The 24,584-nt window shown below is 37.6% G+C and overlaps 1 protein-coding gene across 3 annotated transcripts in view; it reads left to right on the forward strand.

The window, feature by feature from the left end:
- Nucleotides 1-24,584, forward strand: part of SYT2 (synaptotagmin 2) — a 130,127-nt gene that overhangs the window by 45,183 nt on the left and 60,360 nt on the right. For 2 of the 3 annotated variants that reach the window (XM_087889325.1, XM_087889326.1), the window contains exon 2: nt 10,405-10,441. The gene's annotated coding sequence lies outside the window, so the exon portion shown is untranslated. Of the gene's footprint in view, nt 1-10,404; nt 10,442-24,128; nt 24,270-24,584 lie in introns of those variants that run through there. The other variant, XM_034414221.3, reaches the window with a different exon arrangement.

Genomic DNA, 24,584 nt, shown 5'->3' on the forward strand with positions numbered 1-24,584 from the left:
CTAACTGTAATTCTTTTTACACCATTCTATCTCTCCAACCAAAGTACTACAAAATAGACTCCCTTTTTCCCCACAAAGCCCATTTTTTAAATGATTGTTAGAGCCTGCAGGCAGAAAAGTATTATTGTTGTTGCTATTATTATCACTGTTTATTTGCCCTAGGTTTTGATATAATAAGCATCTCTATAACAATGACAGATGGTGATGATACAAATTAATGCAGAGTAGGAAAAATACTGTAATATTTTAAATTTTATATTGAATTGGACCCTGCTACCCACAAAAGGTTCTGTCACTGCCACATCTTCTACAAGAGCATTCTCAGAAGTGGTGCCATCCATAAGCAGCCAAAGATAATACCTGGGAAAGCATCAGATCAGCACTAGAAACCTTCCCAGTGGACCTTTTTGTCTACTCAGTGACAAGTAAATCCATCAAATACAGTGCTCCTCAGTGTCTACCACTCAGAGGGAAAAAAAGGAATAAGTAGGCAATGTAAGAAAACATATTTTGAATAACTGATGTAATACAACATATCCTTCTTGTAAGAAAAGCAAGAAAATCCTACATTAATGGGTAAAAATCCAAAGATAAATTATAACAGAAATAATTAAATTGTGATTGTGTCTTCAAACAAATACCCAACAGCTATGTAAACATCAGACACAACAAATGATTCAATTAGTCTATGCTACTCTGTAAATCATAGCACACCCAGTATGGCTAAACAGCCCATCTTTACCTTGCACCCTGAATTCATTCAGAAAAAAATCTTTTGACGATATATTTAAAACCAACATGAAACATTAAAAAAAATTATGACTTAAGCAATAATTCATGATTTCATTTGTTCTAAATTGGTGGGATAATTCCAGAATGTAGTCCATCTAGGCCATAATGCTATAATGTTATAAAAACCTACAAGAGTCCATTGAGTTCCCAATATTTTCAACCATCTACATGAAAGCATAACAAACTAATTCACAGTTTTGGAAGAAACTGTCAAATCAGTCCTTCGGATCAATAATGAATGGACTGAATTAGGGATCATAAAAATAAAAGTAAGTTTAATCACAACAAATTGGAGATATTGTTATGGGTGCATTGTCCAGACAGGTGGCACTCAATATCTCCTAAGTGGGATGATATGGTTATTAAAAAACACATAATATTGAAGTTTATAGTTTGTAGCTGATCTTGTATGCATATATGTTTTTTTATGGATTTAAGGACTTAATGTTGTGACAAAATGATGCTGATAAATCCAGCTTTGCCCTTAATACCAATGGCAAGTAGATCAAGGAGCACTCTCTACAACCAAGACTGATGCAGAAGCTGAAGTTCCTGTTTGACAGACTTGTTAGTTGCGAAGTCATGTCCGACCCATCGCGACCCCATGGACAATGTTCCTCCAGGCCTTCCTGTCCTCTACCATCCTCTGGAGTCCATTTATGCTCATGCCTACTGCTTCAGTGACTCCATCCAGCCACCTCATTCTCTGTCGTCCCATTCTTCTTTTGCCCTCAATCTTTCCCAGCATTAGGCTCTTCTCCAGTGAGTCCTTCCTTCTCATTAGGTGGCCAAAATATTTGAGTTTCATCTTCAGGATCTGGCCTTCTAAAGAGCAGTCAGGGTTGATCTCCTCTAGGACTGACCGGTTTGATCACCTTGCAGTCCAAGGGACTCGCAGGAGTCTTCTCCAGCACCATAGTTCAAAGGCCTCAATTCTTTGGCGCTCAGCCTTCCTTATGGTCCAACTTTCACAGCCATACATTGCAACTGGGAACTGTTTAGCAACTGTTTTGACAGACTACCTGATCATAATTATCTGTGTCAAGGGGCACTCTGCCAGGAATTCCTGGGAGTTGTCTCGGCAAGTTGTTGGGCATCTAATTGGATGAAGTTTCACAGGATATGGTCAATGATGTTCTGAAATTAATCAGCAATCTTGGAATGGATTTTGCAAAGGACAGCAGATGTGATGACTGGGAAATGTGGCCTGTCTACCCATTACATTAGCTGCTAAACATTTACTCTGGGTCCCAGGTGTACAGATGCTGGGAACAAGAAATTGTTTTATTATACTGTTAAATGATGGCATTCTCTTTGCAGATGAAATCAGTTGGGGCCCCTAGCTTTTGTTGTCAAGACTTTTATATTTAACTTTTATGTTTAGTCTATAATGAATTACTCTTTTCCCGTTTTATTATTTTCTTTTAATCCTCTTAATTCTTCTGATGAAATTTTTAATGTTCCAAAATGTGCTTAAATTTTATTGTATTTGATGTGTAATTATAATTTTAAAGATAAGTAACTGTAGGAATCCTTGTTAAACTGAAAGTTGGGGTTTAATGTCTTTTAAAATAAAATATACCTGGATTGAAAAACTGCTATTCCAAAGCAGCATTGATTTCAAGCCATATTTATGACTGTAATTCACCCAGAAGAATTGGTGTTGCCCAGAAATATAGAATAGATTAGATTAGATATGTTTTATTGTAACTTTTAAGAGGGGGGGGAATCTTTTTAGAAAGCAGCCACTGCATTGCAGTACCTTGGACATTTTCCCGGTGCTGTTATGTACACATACAAACGTCTCATGGAATTATAAATACAAAAGATTATTTGAGAGAAGCAGAAATCTATAGATCAAACTGCTGGAGTTCTGCTTTCTGCTTTCTTTTGGTGAAAGTAAAATAATATTTACTCTACTAGATGGTCAGATCAAAAATCAACACATTAAATTATTTCAATCCATTTCATGCCTTACTGCAGTTCTGTGTCCCACAGGTCAAAATCTACCACAAAGTCCACAGTCCTTCTTGCTTTCCTCATAAATGAGGTAAACTTATTTTCTGAAAACTGGCTTACTTTTAACAAAGGTATCAAAAAGCATAGTTAATGTTAGGTAGAACTGTACCCTATGTCCAAGATAAAAGTATTAAAACATCTATCTAATCTCTTTCCTTTCCCCACATACAAATTTATTTTCACATGGATACTAAAGATGAAATTCATCACAAATATATTTATATCCTATCTTTCCTTTTGGTAACTCCTTGACTAAGGTATTTGTTTTCTTCAAGACATTTTGTCTAGTGTTAATCCCTGCTTATCTAGGTGCTGGTTGCTTTAGAGGAGCTGTTTGGTCTTTTTGTTTCCTTCTTAGATTTTTTTTTTATTGTCTTATGAATTGTGTAAAAATGTAACTTATTTCTATGTGCCTAATGATGGTAGATTTGTCTGAATGCCTAACTTGTAGGAATTCTTTAAACTAGTCCCATTCTCTTTTCATTATGCAATAAGTAATGAGTTCATACAAAAGGCAAAACATCTCAAATTAGACAGAGGTGCCAGTTATGAGTGTAATTGGTCTGGTAGAACTTTGGGAAAGTAGGCAAAAAAGTTTATGATCTTTGGAATTCTGAAACATAATATGTAGTGTTGTTGCCTGCTGTATGATTACTGTTTTCAGTATATGCATTCTTTACAAGCACATCTACAGAGGTAAAATGCACACCTGACTTGTGCATGAAGGAGTGCATTCTTTTGCCTGTTCTGCTGCTACCATTATCCTTCTTTTCCAACTAGGCTCTTTTTGTGATAATAAGCATGTGTGGAAGAGAAAAAATAAAGATAAGATAAGATAAAATAATTTTATTTCTATACCGCCCCTCTCCCGAAGGACTCAGGGCAGTGCACAGCCAAGTAAAAACACAATACAAACATCATAATTAAATTTAAAAATTATTAAAATTCTTACATTTGCGGCTGAAATTCATTTAAAACCCAAAAATTTAAAAACTCCAAATTTAAAACTCCATTACAAAGATAGCCCTGCCTGTCGGAAGAGCAGGGTCTTGAGGGCACAGCGAAAAACTCGGAGGTCAGAGATTGTGCGTATTTCCAGGGGCAGTTCGTTCCAAAGGGCAGGGGCTCCCACAGAGAAGGCCCTCCCCCTGGGTGTCGCCAGCCGACATAATTTGGCCGACGGCACCCTGAGGATCCCTCTCTGTGGGAGTGAACTGGTCGGTGGGAGGCTATCGGTGGCAGAAGGCGGTCTCGTAAGTACCCAGGTCCTGAGCCATGGAGCGCTTTAAAGGTGGTAACCAACACCTTGAATCGCACCCGGAAGACCACTGGGAGCCAGTGCAGCTTGCACAGAAGAGGTGTTACATGAGTGCAATGGGTTGCATCCATAATCACTCACGCGGCCGCATTCTGGACCAGTTGGAGCCTCTGAGTGCTCTTCAGGGGGAGCCCCATGTAGAGAGCATTACAGTAGTCTAGCCGAGAGGTAACAAGGGCATGAGTGACTGTGCGCAAGGTGTCCCGGTCCAGAAAGGGATGCAACTGGCGAATCAGGCGAACCTGATAGAAGGCCCCCCTGGCCACGGCTGTCATATGCTCTTCTAAAGACAGCCGTGCATCCAGGAGGACGCCCAGATTGCAAGCCCTCTCTGTGGGGGCTAAAGATTCACCCCCTATAGATAGCGATGGTGTCAGCTGACTATACCGGGACACCGGAAGCCACAGCCACTCGGTCTTGGAGGGTTGAGTCTGAGCCTATTTCTCCCCATCCAGACCCGTACGGCCTCCAGGCAGCGGGACATCACATAAAGGGTTATGGGATAAGGAGAAGATGGAAAGGATTTGTGTGTCAATCTGTAGCCACTCCCTATTGTATAAGAAAGAGGCAGACATGTGAAGAATTGTGTGTGTGTTTGTATGTTTATAATGACTTTATTGTTATTACTTAAGGCAAAAAAAGGCAGTCCCCCCCCCAATATATTCCCCTACTATTCCATTGCAGAATGACTTGCTCTATCATATGTGTGCTCCATAATGCCATCATTGTTGTCCATCATGTAATGTAAAATGAGGCTGTGCCATCTGTGCATCACTCATCACTCAGTCATCTCCTTTTTAAACTTTTTTTTAAGAATTTTAGAAGAATCTTAATTTAAACAATAATTTTGGAAGAATACAAAATACAAAAAATATAAGCAATACCAGATAACACTAGAATAACAAAATTAAACCAAATAATTCTTAAACAGAAAAGTATGATAAAAAACAGAAAAAGAAAAGAGGAGGGGAAAAAAGCACAAACAAATGAACAGTCTACATGGGAAACCCAAGCTCCTGGTGAACTAGAGATGTGGCTCTATTATTATTAATATCCATTTACCCATTATTCCTTTAGCTGGATTTTTACAGTTTTAATGCTTTTTAAATAATAATACTAACTGTTGGTATTTATTAATATTTTTAGCTCTGTAGTTTTGTGAGATGAGCAGTTACATAAATTTGAAAATAGATGATAGATAGATAGACAGACAGACAGATGTTATAGATTTTACTTTTGTTGTGGCCTATTGAACCATTAAAACCTGCTTGAGAATACTTCACAGTTATGAACTAAGAAGACCAAATTCAATTTAAAGATACAGGTTTCTCACTTCAATTACTTCTCTGAACCTAAACAGAAGCTATAATGATCCAGCGTCTCCTAATGATTAGCTCTTCATTTACTTGCAGTGGCCTGAAATGCTTCAGTTATTCAGAACAATTTTGGAATTTGCTATACAGGAAATACTATAAGAAGATAGAAAAAAGTAAACTCAAACCCCCATATCTGGCTAGGATAAACCTACCTTCCAGGAATCATAATTACTTTGGGGCTGCACATTCTTCTGTTCCCCTTATGCCAGACCTTCTTGCTTTTGTCCTCTGAGTTAACCTTTGTATCAGAATTTATTTGGATCTTGGGTACATTGCACTCATAGCATCAAGCCACACAGCAGTTATGCACAGACTCCAGGGATCTCTGCTGACAGCTTGGGCTAATCTCTGGAGTGCTATATGGATTCAAAATATTGTATGAGCTTGTTAGCTTTTAGCACATGTTAATCTTTGTTAGCAAGTTGGCACATAGATAAGATTTGCTGTTTCCTGCCTTGCCAAGAAATAAAATGTGAATCACTGGTACAAGGCATAGAGAAATGCATCTCTTTCAATAATCTGAAATAACACTGTCCTTGTTTGTTTTTAATCCTATGAAGTTATCAGGTGCCAAGTCATGTGTTACTAAAAGCTTAAATGCCTAATTTTCCTATTTACTCAGAAGTAAGTCCCACTGAGTTCAAGCTGGCTTATCCTTGCAAAAGCGTGCATGCCATTTCAAGCTGAACCAATGAATCATTTCATCTAACCCTTTTGCCTTCTTTCACATATTATTTTCACAAATGGTTCATATTTTATTCCTATAGAATTGATGGAAGGTATGGCAGTTTGGAATAGCATTTCCTGTGTATTTAATAACAATACTGATCTCTCTAGGGTACAGCCTGAATTAATAAGGGAGCAGACATTCTAGTGATTGATGAAATAGAACTGCTGTGGATTAGGGATTATGCAGTGAAATTAATAATAGATAAATCAGCAGGCTGAGCAGGCCTGTATATGATCTTCTTTGGCAGATTCGTTTCAGGACAGGCTGCCACGCTGATCAAGCACATTTCTGAAGCTACAGTTGAGGTCATATTGCAGTTGATGATGTGAAGGAGGGAAGAAAAGATGCTTGGGATTATTTACTTATTTACTTAAATATTTAAGTTATTTACTTAATGGCCAATTTATATGCTTAGAATTGCAATTTTTTTAAAAAAAAATCCACTGTATGAACCAACTTTCCTTTACAGATAAAAATGGCCTTTTTTTTCTGCAGTTAAATATTCAGGAAATTAAAAAAAATGCATTGAATCCAGGGGATACGTGCACACACACATACACAGAGGTGTCTCTCTCTCTGTGTGTGCACATCTAATGTGGAAGGAGAAACAGTGATTTGCATTCATTTGCATTTCTTTTACTTTACTGAGAAATGTAAGGCTGTTTTGCTACCCAAAATGTTAGCATTTGGCTAGCCAATATATAAAATAAAGGGAACTATAGATTAAGAGCACTGGACTGAGTCTCAATTAAGATATGACATACCCATAGGCATTTAAATAATTCTAAGCACCAGAAAGGGGCACAATGGCTCAGCGGTTAAAGACACTGAGCTTTTCAGTTAGAAAGCTGACAGCTGGGTTTGAGCTTCATGCAACAGGGTGAGCTCCTGTTTGCCCCACGTCCTGCTCACCTAGTAGTTCCAAAGACGTCTCCATGGTCATGTGGCCAGCATGACTAAATGCCAAAGGCAAACGGAACGCTGTTACCTTCCCACCAAAGGTGGTCCCTATTTTTTCTACTTGCATTTTTTACGTGCTTTCGAACTGCTAGGTTGGCAGAAGCTGGGACAAGTAATGGAAGCTCACCCCTTTATGCAGCATTAGTGGTTCGAACCGCTGAACTGCAGCATCTTAGCCACTGAGCCAGGGCATCTTTGTTTTTTTTAAGTTTTTTTAAGGAAAAACTAGCTTTACCTTTAGCACCATGGAAAGAATCCTGACTTTACCCTGATTTCTTCTCTCTTTATTACATATTATTGAACTAGAAACACCTCCAGGATTGGCTCCATGCTCCTGTGTTCCTATTTCTCCTGCTAGGGAACTGGGATGATTTATTCCTGTTTTAGGATTAATGGATTTCAAATCACTGTGAAGCTAGTTTGTTTTCTGAAGTGCTATGGCTTCTCTGGAGTTTCTGGGCCAATTTCTTTTGTCTTACTCCATTTCTAAGCTCCTAGGTTGCAGAGGTCTGAGTGACTTTTCAAGTGGAAAGGTCCCTTGTTTATTTTTTTAACTCCCACCTTATAAGGTTATGAATTTTTGCAGGTAACCAGACAAATGAACTCAACATGATATACAGGCTGTGGGAGGAAGAGTAATAATATATTTTCCTTCCTCTTAATATGGCACAGGGATGTGATTTGTGTGTGTTATTGCTGTTCTACCACAGGACTTGTGTTAGTTCAGGAGAAAGGCATGCTTTTGGTTCTTCTATTCAAGGTTTCTAAGTTGGCTGAAGTGAAGATATTTTCAGACTGCTTTTATAGGACTGGGGAATGAAAGCAGTGATGAAGTAGAGAGCCTTGGTGGCACAGCAGACTAAAGCACTGTTAAGTAATACCAGTTGCCTGCAATTACTGCAAATTCAAATCTCACCAGGCTCAAGGTTGACTCAGCCTTCCATCCTTTCGATGTAGGTAAAATGAGGACCCGGTTTGTGGGGGCAATAAGCTGACTTTGTATAAAAAAGAACACCACTTAGGGGGGTCCGAAAGCCCTACTAAGCAGGTATATACAAAAGTATGAAGGCTATTGCTTAACGCATTGTAAGCCGCCCTGAGTCTCCTGAGAAGGACGGCATATATAAATCGAACCAATAAATAAATAAATAAATAAATAAATAAATAAATAAATAAATAAATAAATAAATAAATAAATAAATAAATAAATAAATAAATAGAAGCATCCTCTCCAATTCTATAGTTTCTGACTGCTTCCAAGTTTATAGGACTAATTCATGTCTATCCACCAAAGTCACATGGAAAACACTTTACTTTCTTCTTTGCTGCATTAGATTATTTTTTAAAAAAAACTGACCCAGATAGTTTCCTGCAGTTTATGAATTAGTTTGCCTTTGAGTAACCTGGAAAAAATCTGTGTCAGCAGCTTCGCTTCTTCTTTCAGTCCTTAAAAGACTTGTTATGCATTTTCATTCAAACCTAATTAGGCTTTCTTTCAATATTTTTTCCTCTCCTTCTTTCTCTGCCTGGAATAGCTGTGCTAAATGCCAGTACAGAAATTTGGGCAAACTAGAAAGAAGACAATATTGATGGAGTGCACAGATATTTTGTGAATCTGTCAGATTCCCCCTCCCCTTGCTCACCCTACTGTCTCCCTTCTCATTTTTAGTTAGGGTGGAGTATTTACATTTTTACAGTATTGTGTTTATATTGCTTATAGATGTTGTATAGTTTTAACCATCTTTTTAATACGTTACCCTATGGTAAAATGGGACGCCAATAAATTCAATAAATAAATAAATAAAAGAAATTAGAGCTCATTTGTAAGCAGTGTTAGATTGAAATGTGTAATCATATTTATTCAAGCATGTCAGCATATGAATTAATTGCATATTGCTATCGCAAGCTAGTTCTAAGATTGTAGAATTCTTTAGACAATAGAAGGTTGTTTCTCTGAATGGTATTTAAAATACTGGACTGCATATTAGGTCTTGTTGAAGTACCAATTAATACTCCATTTGGGTTTATGGTAGTTTTCACTTTAATGGCCTACAATCTATGGCATCACAGCCATTCATATAGCTAATATATGTAGTAAAGACCCCAAAAAGAACTTACATTAATATCTTGTCTATGTGAATGGCAGGTGGATGAACATGATGCTAGCCTTTATATCTGGCAGAAGTTCACATTCAAGAACACAATATAGATGTGGAGGACATACATTTTCAAGGAAGAAGGCTTTTCCTGAGTTTTTGTTCAGCGATCAAGTAGAGGATCTGCTCCAAAGGATAGGTCTTCAGAATCTCATAAAACTAAGTCTACAATTTTCTAAGATTAGTCGCAGAAACAGTAATTCTTTAAAGAAGACAGTAGCAAAATCATCATGTGCAACACAGAAAGAGCCAAGGGGAACAAAAAGAAAATAATAAATAAATCTGTACAAGCAAGTATAAAACGATAAAAGATGGGTGGCTCATTCTTAAGGATATTGCCAAAGGATTGGCTATGAGCCATTAGGAGTAGAGAAAAGTAGAAACAATTTTAAATCAATAAAATTAAGAATAATGGTGTATTGATTAAAGCCAGTCCACAAGATACATAAAACACACTGAATCATCACAGATTTAATATATTGTTATTTCCATCCTGTACTGTAAAAAAGCATTTATTGGTCGTAATATAATTTTCTTGCTTGTGTATAAACATCAGCCTATACGAGATCTCATTATATGATCTAAAGAAATTCCCTTCAAGTTCCTGCACTAAAATGACTATTTTAAGAAAAGAGCAATTGCATCATAGATTTTGATTTATTCAAAACTGAAAAAGGAATAATAATGGGTCTGGAGAATATGTTATTTGCACTTTTATAGCAATAAAATTAGACGCCTGCTCCTCATAAATGTTTGCTTGAGAAGAATGACAGAATTATTATATTTATTTTCAAGATACCTTTTGAATTGGCAGGTCACAATTAAATTAGAAGTCTAATTTAAATCTAAAAGTAGAAATATTTTATAATGTGCACCATTATATAATAAACTAAAATTACTACTTCTCTGGAAATCATGTTTTTAATGTTACGGATTTTTCCACGAATTCTTGTTACTTAATTGCATGCATGTGTTTTGACTATTTGGCATAAGAAAGTAAATGCTATTTTTAATATATATATATATAATATTTGTATTTATGCTTACTTACAGCTCAAGTTGTGATCCAGATACTGATATCAGATTACTGGTGAGTAGCCATTCTTATCAAAATATGTGTTGTTCTGTTGTTAAATTAAGGGCTGTCAAATTGGTGTCAACTCTTAGCAACCACAGAAACAGATTTTCTCCATGGTAATCTGTCCCCAGTTTGGTCCTTCAGCTCTTCCAATGATGCATCTATCATAGCTGTAATGGAATCCATCCACCTTGCAACTGGTTGTCTTTTTTTCCTTCTAACTTCTCCAGCATTAGAGCCTCCTCCAGAGAGCTAGATTTTCACATCCTCTGAAATAGGATGATTTGAGTTTAGTAATTTGTGTGTCTTAAGTAAGGACCCTGGACTGATTTGTTCTATGATACATCTGATTGTTTTCTTGGCTATCCATAATATTACCAAGAATCTTCTCCAACACCAATATTCAAGCACATCAATACCCTTCTACAGTCATTTCCCATAACAGATGTTATGCTACCTATCCATTACTCCCTGTAACATAATAAAAGCAAACCTGAGTGAAGATATTGTTTGTGTGGAGTTATACTGAGATATCTCTGCTCTTTTACTAAAGACTAATGTAGGGCAGACATTTCATTTAGACCCAATCTGAAAGTATTTTTTTTGTATTGAAATGCCATACATTACTGATTTTTTATTAAAATTCCATCCATTACCGAAACCTCCGGACAGCACACTCCACATATTCTGACATTTCTTGAATTCTACTAAACAGAAATGCTCCATTTAAAAGAAGCTTGGGCCAGCAAATGATTGTTTCGAACCCATATCATCATGCAACCTCAGTTAAAGATGTATTTGGCAGTACATTGTAAGCTATTATAAGATTTTTTTAAAAGAATCAAATGAACGCTGGGGCTGAGAGGCAAAAACTTTGTTGGTCAAAAGATATTTAAACCTAATGTGTGGTCATCTAAAAGAAACTTCCTTCAAACACAGAGGTATTTATTTGTACAGATACCTAAACCTCAGTGGCGCAGTGGCTAGACTGCAGTACTGCAGGACACTTCTGCTGACTACTGGCTGCCTGCAATTTGGCAGTTCAAATCCCACCAGGCTCAAGGTTGACTCAGCCTTCCATCCTTCCCAGGTGGGTAAAATGAGGAGCCAGATTGTTGGGGACAATATGGTGACTCTGTAAAACTGCTTAGAGACGGCTGTAAAACACTATAAAGCAGTATGTAAGTCTAAGTGCTATCGCTATTGCTAAACTGCCAATGGAATCTAGTAATGACGGCTGTATTGCAACATTGAAGGCAGTATGCCTCTAAATAAGAATTTTAAAGAGTGTGGCAAGATGATGCTAATGCTGCTTCCCACAAGTTTTACATGGGCTATTGTAGAAACAGAACTTAAGGTAGCTTTAGGTTATAATGACAACAACTAAAATGCTTTAAATGGAAATTCTTTACAAGGGCAATCTGGGTGGCTCCGCGAAACGCCGACGGAGCTCCTTTTAGGAGCTCCAGCCCCGTGACTCCGTATAGCTGCTAGAACAGCGAAAATCAGCTGTCTAGCAGCTTAAAAACTCTCCCACAATGAAAAGGGGGAGAGAAGAGCAGAAGGGTCTGGGTAGAGCTCCCCTAGACCCCCAGGCTTTTTTTTTTAAGCCTGGGGTTTGTAGGGTGAGAGCTCCCTGAAAGCCCTTTAAGAGCTCCGGAGCCGGGACGAGTCTGCTTAAAGCAGACCGAAGCGTTGCGACCACACCAGCAAAGCAATTGGAAAGATTATAAAGAATTTGGACTTTGGATTTTGGATGCTGGCAGAGTTAATCCAGGAGACTAAAAATGCAAGTATTGTATGTTAACTCTGTTTAAAAAGACATTGTTGGGGCTGGACTGGAGATTGTTGTGCTGAGGACAGAGGTTCTGGAAGAGGCTTCCATTCAATTAATTGATAAACAGCAAGAAGACTCTTTACTGCAGGTTGATAAATATTTTGACAAGTTTTGGCTCTACAGACAGAATCAATATATAAGGAACAAACTGATGGATTACAAATGCAGGAAGAGTCGAAATGGGGGCTTCAAAGGAAACAATCTCAAGAAGAGAACGAATTCCAAAGACACACCATTTACAATTTCAAACCCAAAAATTTTTGAAAATAAAAGCAGGGGGAGGAACAATGCTGAAGAAGAAAGTATTATTGAAGAAGGATTGGAAAAAATATAGAAAGAAAGAAAGACTGGTTATATTTTGGAGATTGTCTCATGATGTTTAAAGATTTAATTAAAGTTGGATAACTTCTGAATTTTATGGTAGTTTTAAAGTATTGAAGTTTAAAGGTGGATAACTTAAAATTTAATGGATAACTTTTTGAAAGTTTTGAAACTTATATTTTGGAGAAGGTTCTGCTAAAGTACTAAGAGATTTTAAAATGTTTAAAATAAGATTATGGGTTTTTTTTTTACAAATGTGAAATGTGATAAGAGAAGTTATAAAAGGAAGGTTGAAGTATAATTTTTAAAAGGGGGGTTAACAAGTGTGAGAGAGTTTTGAATTTTGTAATAGTTAGCATATTTTAGCTTATGTTTGTTAAATGCTATATCCTGTTTTTGCTCTGGGAAGTCGGGGGGGAATTGGGGAGGGGAGGGGTTTGGGGGGGATAAAATGATGTATGATAATTGATTGTGTAATGTTTGGTTGTTTGAATATAAAAAATAAAAAACTTTTGTCTTAAAAAGGTGGAGAAAGTATTGAACATTATTTTTGACCACATCATTATGCATGGCTTTCCCCTTTTATTTTTTTTACTTCTTTGTAAAGATGAATACTGTCATGCTCTCCAACCACTATTTCTTAAAAATTAATGGCATCAACTTTAAGGAGAAAATATTTCTGTTCTCAAATGGGTTTTTATTTTATTTTTAATTCAATTGTGCAAAACAACCCTAAACAAGAGAATCTCTCAGTATCATCAAGTTAACTGGAATTCCAACCAAGATGGCACTCCCAATCAAACTAGAGTGCCTTTGGATTCCTTTGATCATCAGCTACTGCATCACTGAGTACTGAGTAGAGCAGCCATGTTGTGAGAATGCAGTCTAGTTGCTCCAGATTATTGTAATTTATTTGCCTGTATACTGTAATTGGACTGCAGAATTGCTCTCCATGGTACTGAATTATGAAACTCAGATAGATGGATACTTGTTACCACCATCCTGTGTTCTGAACTTGTTTACTGCAGACTTGCTTTTATGGAGCTACCTTCCTTCATCATTTCTTTTGACCTTTGCATTCACTGACTTGAATGATTGAAGCTTTGAAGAAATAGGATGTAAACTGTTCCTCCAATATGCCTTTGAGTTTATCTTGACTCCTGGCAACTGCCTGGACATGTCAATGTGTTTTTTGACAACATGTTTGCTACTGCCTTCTTCCTAGGGTTACTGAGTCAACATTAACAAGTTGGCTTGTGCTTAAGAGAGAATTAGAACTATTAGTTGGTTTCTAACCTGATACCTTTAACTATCAACTAAACTGGCTCTCGTGTAGAATATACTCTGTGTATTATATATAGAGAGAGAAGGACGTGGTAGCTCAGTGGCTAAGACACTGAGTTTGTAGATCAAAAGGTCACCAGATCAGTGGTTCAAATCCCTAGTGCCACGTAACGGGGTGAACTCCCATTACTTGTCCCAGCTTCTGCCAACCTAACAGTTCGAAGGCTCATAAAAAAATGCAGGTAGAAAAATAGGAACCACCATTGGTAGGAAGGTAACAGTGTTCCATGTGCCTTTGGCATTTAGTCATGCTGGCTGGAGATGTCTTCAGACAGCGCTGGCTCTTTGGCTTTGAAACGGAGATGAGCACCGCCCCTAGAGTCGGGAACGACTAGCACATATGTGCAAGGGGAACCATTACCTTTACCTATTATATATATGAAAATGTATGTATATGTAACCTGCTCAGTCATGGTGAGATTCTAAGGCCAGACAACCAGAATATCAATGGGGATAAATCCACAGATGTGTTGCACAACTCTTCCTGCTCCCCAATCAATAGTATACAGAACAAACAGAAAATGAAAATTATCTGTGGTGATCTAACTGAGGTTGAAGTCACTGTCTTTGTATCCCTTTCCACACATCTTTCATATGGCCAAGAAGCTGAGAGAGCAGAAGACGAATAGCAAATATAATGTAGCTCCATTTTGTAGCAACTTTAGATTTGTTTCTATAAGCAGGGGGAAGAAGTGAGGATAACTTTAAAATAACCTTCCATTCCAGGTCTGGGCAAACCAAGAGTCAAGTTCCAGATCAATTAATTGCAAAAAACATTAATCATAATTTGAGAAAGAACTTGATTCATATGGCAGCCTAGTTCTAAAAACAACACAGCTTAACAGCTAATGATCATATAGAATAATATCCAATAGCTTTCAAAAGCTAATTAATGAGGAAGTGAAATTATTCTCTACCAGAGAATTACAATTTATAAAGTCCCGTTTCTTATCCAGGGATGTTATAAAATGTTAAACCCCATTATCTCTACCTAGCATGGCCAACCTAACGAATTCTGAACTAACAATAGTTGGGGGTCAATTCATTGTCAGATCCCAGCTAAAGCCTAATTGACACATCACATGAACCTATGGTTTATGAAATAAATTTCAGTTTTAGGAGTTCACATAAAACACTGTGTCATAAATGATTGTTTATAAACCATAACAGCGTGAAGCCTGATCTATATAATTTATTCATTTGAAATATTTGTATCATGCTTCCCATTAAAAATAACTTGAATTTACATTATCCTCCCCTCACACAAACATACACAGTACTTGGATCTACAGTAAGCACTGGAAGAAAAGCTAATGCATTCCTCTCCCCAATGGGATGCTGTAATCAAGATATGATTGTAATGCTACATGAGATATGTAGCATTACTATTTTTGATATAAAGGAATAAAAGGGAATCTTTTGGACCTTATTTTTCTTCATTTATCACTTGGTATCGCTTGTTTGCAAATTAATTAGGAAACAATGCATTTGCAAAGACTTTAAGCATTCTTTCACAACCTCGCATCCGCCACATATGTTGGCACCAACTATCAGAATGCCCAGAGAACATGACCAAAGACTGTTCTAAATGGAAATTTTGGAAGGGACAATAATCTGGAAGGCATCCACAACAAATCCATAATAATGTCTCAAGAGATACATTTTCTTATCACATGAACAGAGACTGCAGTTTACCCTCCCATCCCAAGATAACTTTATTATGCACATAAATGCACTTTAGAGCCATTTCTTGTTGATATTCTAGATGTGGTTTGTATGCTAATTTAACCAAGTGCAGCATTGCTTGGCAAACACTAGTGCCGGTGACAGATGGCAGTAATTCCAGTAAATCATAAATAGCAATAATTAGGACTATTAATAAACCAGTATGTCATGGGGTTCTGTCAGGAATGTCAGCAAAGCATTATGACCTTTGTGAGTACAAAATAAGTCTGGAAAGAGAAGAATTACTCATGCACCAAAACATTTTTTTTGTTACAGATTTATCTCCAATGGTAGATCTTGAAACAGTAATTGTTCTATGAAATAATTATGTTTTATCTATGGTTGGTTGAAGAACCATCAAAGCTTGGTTGTGTATACCATTTCACTTATTTCTGAGTTATATTATTTTTTCTTTCTACTTTCTCCTCTGTCCCAAGCACAGGTACATATGCTGTCTCTGATTCTATTATGGATCCCTGAAAACATATGGATTGTAGTTATCCAGTTGCCCTCTTAGTATGATTTAATTAGGGTGGATCTTTTTTTAAAAGCATTCATTTGCTAAACTAATATATATCTTCTTTTTTCTATTCTATTCCTAACCACTTAAGACACTTCATATTGAATGCATATTAACAGAAACAGATACTGAAAAAAAAATTGATTTTCTTAATCCATGAATATGCAACCCAAGAGTCACCTTCAGTTTGTGGCAATATTGGCTGTGTAATATTCCAGTACTTTCCAACACTTCAGACTTCCTAGTTGTTTTGTTTAGGACAAAGTGATATACTGTTTTAACTTGCTAGAACAATGCCATGAAGCACATTGTGACTATCAGTGAATAAGGGGATTATTTAGTCAACACTTCCTTAAAATTAATAAATGTAATACATAAACAAACTTGTAACCAGTCCTATCAAATTCCCAAATGAGAGTTGACACTAGTCAATGTAATCACCACCACCACCATCATATCCCAGATCCTTGAAAGGATTTAATAGGTGGAGAAAATGCCAAATCCAGTTTAAGCATCTGGCTGACTGTGTGACCAACCATAATGCAGTTTAAATCTAACTTATCAAACGTGACAATCACCCAGTATGCTGGAACTGCAGTTGTCAACACATTTTTCTTAATACAAGTGGAGAATTCTGGGAATTGTATATCCATCGTGTCTAAAGGTTGTCCCATTGGGAAAAATATGTATAATATGCATATTTCTAATCATCATAGCACAATGCTTCCTTATAGACAAGATTAATCACAAACATGTTAGCTAGCCCACATATCGATTATGGCTACAAAGAAGAAGATGTGGATTTATTTTCCAGAGTGCCTGAGGGTAGAACAAGTCCCAATCTAAGCTTTATAGAGACAGATTCAAGCTTGAAATAAGGAGGAATTACTTGATCATGAAAGTATTAAGAGTAGAATAAACTGCCTTCTGGAATTGTGAGTGCTTCACTGCTAAAGTGTTCAAACAAAAACTTGGGCAACAACTTGTCTAGGATAATCAGAGGATTCCTGCCCAGGGCAAGTAGTGGATTAGAAGATCACCAAGGTGCCTTCCAGCCCTAAAATTCAAGGGAGCAAGAATCTAGTAATCACTTTGGAATTGGGTGATAGAATGAATACAAATTGTTTGCTTTAGGAAAAAATTAAAATAAAAAAGAACCATGATCCACTCGTGCAACTTCCAGTAAAACATTGTTTCTGAGAAGTAGTTAATAGCAATTCAGATGCTCCATTATTAAAATAAAAAGAATAAAAGATAGTGTCACTGCTTTCTAATTAGGAAGTTGACCATGTAATAGATCGAGGCTGGACAGGTCCACAATATCCTCACCTCTAAACAATCATCTCTGGACAATTCTAAATGATTCTGTTATACAGTTCATTACATAATCCCTTTCCTCTTCTTACTACTCTATTGGTATTCATCAGCCATCTTCTTTGGAAAAATCAATGATCACACAGCAGCTGGTTTCTAGTGAATGCCATGAGGTGTATCACATAGCACAACTCAGATGGAGTGGGAGATATCATGGAGATTGGATGTGCTGCTGTAACTAAGTTATAAACACTATACTCCAAGAAGTACTTAGTTCAAATCTCATTTCAGGCTAAATCCAAACCTTTGGCAATGTTCACTGCATTAAGTTAACAACAGCAATAGCAAATGAAAGCCTTATTTATCAAGCTGTGAAGATTGAAAACATGTGTTTGAATACACTTGTTCAACAGATCATTATTAATATAATAGGAGTGGCAATATTTATTTGAGTACCCAAGTTAAGAGACATATAGTGCATTCTCAGGAAAGAAACCCTCAGTGACCCTGTTAAGTTCCCGTCACATTCCTGCAAAATTAGATTGGGAAAAAACTGATATTCTCAATTTGTAGAAGGGTAATAACCTGCTCAAGGTCATTCAGGAAATGAATTTAAGAAAATATTTTCTAAAATGTATATATGATTGTGTTTAAAATGCATATACCATCTCTTTCAAATGAATAAAATAAAAGTAAAATGCAGGATCTAATTCCATGGAAAAATGGATAAAGAAAATACAGCATAAATTTGATTTCTGATACTGACACTGGAGGCCATAGTGGAAAGCTTCTCAGGTAATTAGGAGCTGAGGGCTTGCCAACACAAGGAAACAACAGCCAGTTGGTCGCCATCAACACATTAATTAACACCACATAAGCAGGCACCACATAAATATAACAAGGCACCACATAAATATGACTCATAGCATAGCCCAAAGCTCATATTCAAGTAGAGAAAAGTTTCCTGAAGATGGGCTTCAGCATAAGCCCAAAAGCTCAGAAGAGTAAACCTCTGGCCCTGGTGATTGACCCAAATTGGATTGACCCAAATCCTCCCAAACTAAACCTGAAATAGTAATATTGAATTGGAATTTGCATTTCTTTAACAAACCAGGCACTGTATTCCAGAAGAAAATTGAATTTGTCCCATTTACTGAAATTTAGTTCCTGGAAGTAATTTTATTTTCCTCCTTCCCCATGTTCTATTATTAGAACATTTGTGTTTAATATTAGTGAGGATGATTGGGATCATTCAAAATTCCTTCAGTGTTAGAAAAAATGCACTGGTTTGAAATTTGTCTTCCATCACTACTGCCTTGCTTTTGTATAAGCTTCAGCAGTTTTGAAGTAAGCAGCAATTTGGGTGGGACACTTTTCAGGTTGGCCACTCAGAATAAAAGATAGTTTACCTCTAGATGATAATGATTTTTTCCCCTCAGGTTCTCTCCTTAGCACATTTGAATTTCTTTGTGAACTGTAATCCTAAGTGATGATTTGGGGCTTGTGTCTATTTTTAGGTGTGTTAAGGGTGACCATGGATGAAGTAGAACTCTGTGCTACTCCATCCACAGTTTATAACTCTCCAAGATTTAGGCTACACCTTGCTTCCTCTGCTGATCTCTATTTTATTTCCATTACTTACAATTTTGGGGGGTATAGTTTACCATTTTATCCAGGAGCATATGGTAGAAACTACATCTGAGGACTCTTTGTTTTTCTTTTTCATGTCTATATTCCATGATGAAATACAGAACGAACCAGAGATTGTTTCTCAAAGTAGGCAGTATTTTCTTGGACAATTGGGGTGATCAGCTGTATTAGAGGTTTAATACTTTACATGTTGTTGCTAATAATTCCCTAAGATTGTCTAGCCCTTTTTATAATATACACTTGTCCAGTATCTGGCAAAGTCCTGAAAGAGTTAATCAAGTTTGTCTTTAACAGTTCTTCAGAAAATTGATTTGCTGTGGGAGGTACGGATTATTTATTGAAGCTGTCTCTTCTCAAGGACAGTGGTGGTAGAACGTCCTTGGAATTACCTACTTTTATGTTGCTACAATTAAGCTTTAAAGTAAAAGCAATGCCAAGATGACTTATTAATGGACTAATTCCCTCTGTGTGAAATACATGCAATGTGAACATATCAAACTTGCTTTAAAAAGGCTTCATTCACACCAGGATAGCAATAGTGGGATGTTTAAATGATCGAAGGATTCATTTAGAATGTCTCCTGGATGGGAGTCATTCAATCTTCAATCTTCTACAAATCAATCAACCACCTTTCAGTGTAGACTAAAGGTTGAGAGAATGGCTGCACTTTTGGATCCCCATTTTTCCTCTCCTTACTCTCTTATTTTGGATTTGTAAAGTATTTAGATTTGGCTGTAAGTAACAATTATGGTTTGCTTGCCTTTCATCAAATTTTTCAGGGGAGGGTGGAACTTGCTTTGCATGCTCCTCCAGATGTAGGCTTAGATCTCTTAGCTTATCCCTCACTCTCTTTTAGGTTCCAAATTAGGACTCATCTTTCTACCACTACAATCTGCTTTTAAGTCACAGTTGTCTCTACATGAGCTTGTTTTAATTGATTGAGCAGTAGTATTTGGAAGATTAGTTAAGCTAAATAAGTCTCTTTTAGAGTGTTGTTAACTGTGGTCAGAAGCTCAAAAATTGACAATATTGTTTGGGTCATCAGTAGACATTGTCTGGCTATAAAGTCAGTATTTCTTTATTTTTAAAAAAAGTAAAGGAGAGTAGGTTATTTATGACAAGCGGCTATTTATTTTTTAGGTCTCTATAAACTTTGACCTGTTTAGTAGGCTTGAGTGAAGTCGGAGAAACAGAATGTGAACATTGCCTTGTCTTCCTTTTTCTCATGGCAGAAATAATAAAAATATTAGTCTCCAGTAAAAATAGTATAAATACAGGTCTTCAGCAGAAGAATAAAATGAATAAAAATAAAATAAATTGGAATTTAAAATTAAGAAGTGACTTTATAGGGAGTTCTTAACAATAAATGCTACTTTTGTGCTATATTTCTGGTCTCCCTACTTAACTACTAAGCCTTGAAAAAGGCTCCCAATTTTCCTATTATGCTACTTCAGGAAGCTAGAAGTGACATTGGTGGAGTTAATCAAATTAGATAGCATGAGCAATGAAGTAATTACTGGGTAAATCTAATACCTGCTTTCTCAGAAGTGCAGGTAGTCCTTAGGTTATATTCACTTGTTCAGCAACCTTCAAAGTTATGATATCACTGAAAAAATGGACTTACAAAAGATGCAAGAGATCTTTATATTTCAGAAATTACTGAGAAAGTAATTTCAACCCCACCTTCCCCCATGAATTATAAAACTGTATTGCCTAAATTTTCTTCCTGTTAAATATGTGGTAGATTCAGATGAAAGACCTTGGCTACAATCAATTAAGTTATCTGATCTTATTGAATCAATGGCAATTTAGAACAGCCTTTTCTGGTGCAACTCTACAAGTCAAATAAGGTGGTTTGATAGCCTGCTCAACCTCCCTATTGGATTAGCTATATTTCTCCTTTTATTGCATTGTCAATTAGCTTCAGAAATCCATTAAAATAAATTTCTCTGCATGTGAAGGATAGGAACGCACTGTCACATTATCAAAAGGCAGTCATATCTCCCAGACACAGATTCAGGGATATTTCAGCCTACCTGCTCATATAACTCCCATTAACTAGTCAGTTTAGTTGCGTATTAGCAATCTAATCATCCAGAGGACAATTTGAAAGAAATGAGTCAGCATGTCCTGCTGGGGAGCTGCATGATAATTATAGTCTCTCATCTCATATAAGAATGATGTATTTCAAGCTACCATTTATATGCACTTATCCCTTTGCTTTGGGATTAAATGCAGAAAATGACTACGGTACTGTATTCTGATGGATTGCATCATTCTCCAGTGAGTTACCTGAACAAAAGTGCTGGACTTCAGATTTCAGAAATAAGGAAATGATACTTACTTCTTTATTCCTCATTCCTATGGGGAATTCTGGATTCAGCCAACTTTCTTGTCCAATTTGAATGTCAGATCTTAAGACAGTCTTTTCTTCTTCCTTTCCGCCCTTCTTACCCATTTCTTTTGTACCATTTTCCTAATGAAGAGAAATATTTGTGACCTTTGAACAGCTACAATCAAAATATTGTTTTAAAAGAGATTTGTAATAATTTATGCATTTAATTTTAGGCTGGTGATTTTCTGTTTTATTCTGCTGAACTGTTGTTCCAATTACAGACATTTTGTTTACATTCAGTCTCCAAAAATTTCTAGTCTACTTAGGGATTGACACACAGGCAAAATTGTATGTGCAGTTTCCAGAATATTCTTCATTATTCTTCCAAAATTGGACAGGAATTGCTGCTTTGTCCTTTAGTAATAATTCTCCGCTGCAATCACAAAGAAGCAGTAAACTCAAGGGAAGAATCTTCTAGGTTAACTCAGAAGAGATCCATTAAGTTTGACTGAATGCACTGTCAAGGGTATGTATAGAACCACAGAACATAAGATTGCCAAAGTACTTTTAAAAAAAGGAATACTATTTAATTCCCATGTATATATACTAAAAGTTATGGAAAGCATTTTATTTACTTTGTTTAGGAAATAAATTCCATACTTTGGGGTATATATGTGTGCAGAAGAGCCATTCAGTTGAAACTAATGTGGAATTGTATCCCAACATCCAAATTCCTTTTCTACATTTATGCAACACTTAAATTCAATAGAGCCAGTTTTGTTTAGTGGTTAAGATTAAGGACCAGACTAGAAATCAGGAGACTGTGAGCTGAAGTCCCACTTTAGGCATGAAAGGTGGCTGGGGGGCCAGTCACTTTCTCTCAGTCCAGCCTATCTCACAAGGCTGCTATTGTGGGAAGATAGGAGAGGAAAGAGTATTAGGTACGTTCCCAGCCTTGAGTTATCCCTTAAAAAAAAAAAGGGATTACAGGTAGTCCTCAATTTACAACAGTTCTTTTAGTAACCATTCAAAGTTAGAATGGCATTGAAAAAAATGACTTATGACCGCTTTTCCTACTTACAACCATTGCAGCATCCCCATGGTCACATGATCAAAATTTGGACACTTGGCAACTGACTCATATTTATGAGTGTCTCGGGGTCATGTAATCATCTTTTGTGACCTTCTGACAAGCAAAGTCAATGGAAAAACCAGATTCACTTAACAACTGTGCTACTATCTTAACAACTGCAGTGATTCACTTAACAACTCTGGCGAGAAATGGGGAAAAATTCACTTAACAACTTTCTTACTTAGCAACATAAATTTTGGGCTCACTTGTGGTTATAAGTCGAGGACTACCTGTATATAAATAAAAAGCTTTTTAAAATACAGGCAATAACAATGGAACCTATTTCTAGCAGAAGTCTATATTGTACTTTATATGTAAATAATTTCATTTCATTTTTCCCCCCGATAGCCAGTTGATTTTATACACATTATCCCTGAGGCAACGTCTTTCTTCTACAACCTCCCAGTTTAAGCATTTGATATTGACAAGCCAGGCCACAAATCTATTGGAATCTGGTTGCAATTTACAAAGCAAAAGATTGAAGTGGCATGAACTGTCTTTACGTTTAGTCAGATATGGATAGTATCTGGCCTTCCAAATATTCTGAAACTCTCACTTCAATCAATTCTGGCTATAGTAGTATGGCCAAGAATGACAGGACCTGCAATCTATTCTCATCATTACCATCATTTGATTGTGATTTAAACTATGGGGGACACTTAATGCCGCAATTGACATCTGAACTGCCAAAAAGGCCATTTGTGGCATGGTGCTTGTGATGTGATATGTAAAAACAACTAAGATCGAACAACACATTTGTTCCCCATCCCGAGTTAAACGCTACTCAATCAGTGGCATAATTGAATAACTGCATTTCTAATATGCATACTTACTAATAAATCCTATAGTGTCTTAGTTCTGGCAGTCAGACTCTTAATCTCAGATATTTGGAGGAAAATGTCGTTATTTTATGTAGTTATATATTGAAGATATATTCATCCACCCAAGCATGAACCAGTTCCAGGCAGTGGATTTCGCGCTGCAGCAACAACTTTACATTCTCTGAATCTCCATAGATTTTTTTTCTCCAATTGGGAGACAGAAGACTACACTCAATAGGACAAGGAGGCAGCTTTCCAGCGTCCTGAAAGTGCCTCACCTTATCACTTACCTCACCTTATGGCTTACAATTATTTATTTTCCTCAGGAGAAATGCTTGTGAGACTTCTCCCCCATCTCCGCCCAATGCCAAAATAAATTGGCCAGCGTCCCCTACCAACCCAGGCTACAAAATATCTTGGCCTGCTGCGCTGTCCCATAACACACAGAGAGAGCTTTGCTCTTACCCCATGCAGGGAGGCCAGCGGAGAGCAGGTGGTCATAAGTCGAAGACTTACGAGCCTTTAGGGTTTTAAAAAAAAAACAGCAACAACAACCAGGGGCTTTCTCGCCGGACCTTGGGCGGGGCGGGCTGTTGCACGCGGTGGATGTGAGGAACATGCCAAACCAAAAGCAAGCGGGTGAGGGAGGGAGCGGGCGGGCGGGCGGAGCGCGCGGTGTGTTCGCACTACCGCAGAGGGAGGGAAGAAGGAGGGAACGAGAGAGCCCGCCGCGTCTTTCGCCTGGATGGGAGCTTTGCGAGGAGCCCAAGTTCTGCAGCGGCCCGGCTGGCGGTGAGGAAAAGAGGCAGTGCCCGACCGCTCCCGCTCGCTCGCTCGCTCGGTAAGAGACTGCAGCAGCGCGTGGCGTGGCTCGGGATGGCGACCCCGCGGGAAGTAGGGAATCCCCCCACCACCATCTCCGCCGCCGCCGCCACCAGTGCGCCTCTCGCTGTCCGCCTCCTGCTAACCAGCTGGGGAAACTCCCGCCAGTGAGGCGATTAACTAAACGGCGTGGCTTAATGGGGGCGCGACTCGCCCGCCAGGAAAGCAGAAAGGGGGCCGGCCTTGGCCCGGCGTTCCCGCGTGTGCGGCAGGCTCTGCGGCGAAAGTTTGCAGGAGGCGGCAGAGGGCGGCCCGCGCTGCGGAAGCCGGAGAT

Source organism: Pantherophis guttatus, chromosome 3 (genome assembly GCF_059756535.1).
Source record: "Pantherophis guttatus breed Tessera chromosome 3, ASM5975653v1, whole genome shotgun sequence".
Classification (NCBI taxonomy): domain Eukaryota; kingdom Metazoa; phylum Chordata; class Lepidosauria; order Squamata; family Colubridae; genus Pantherophis; species Pantherophis guttatus.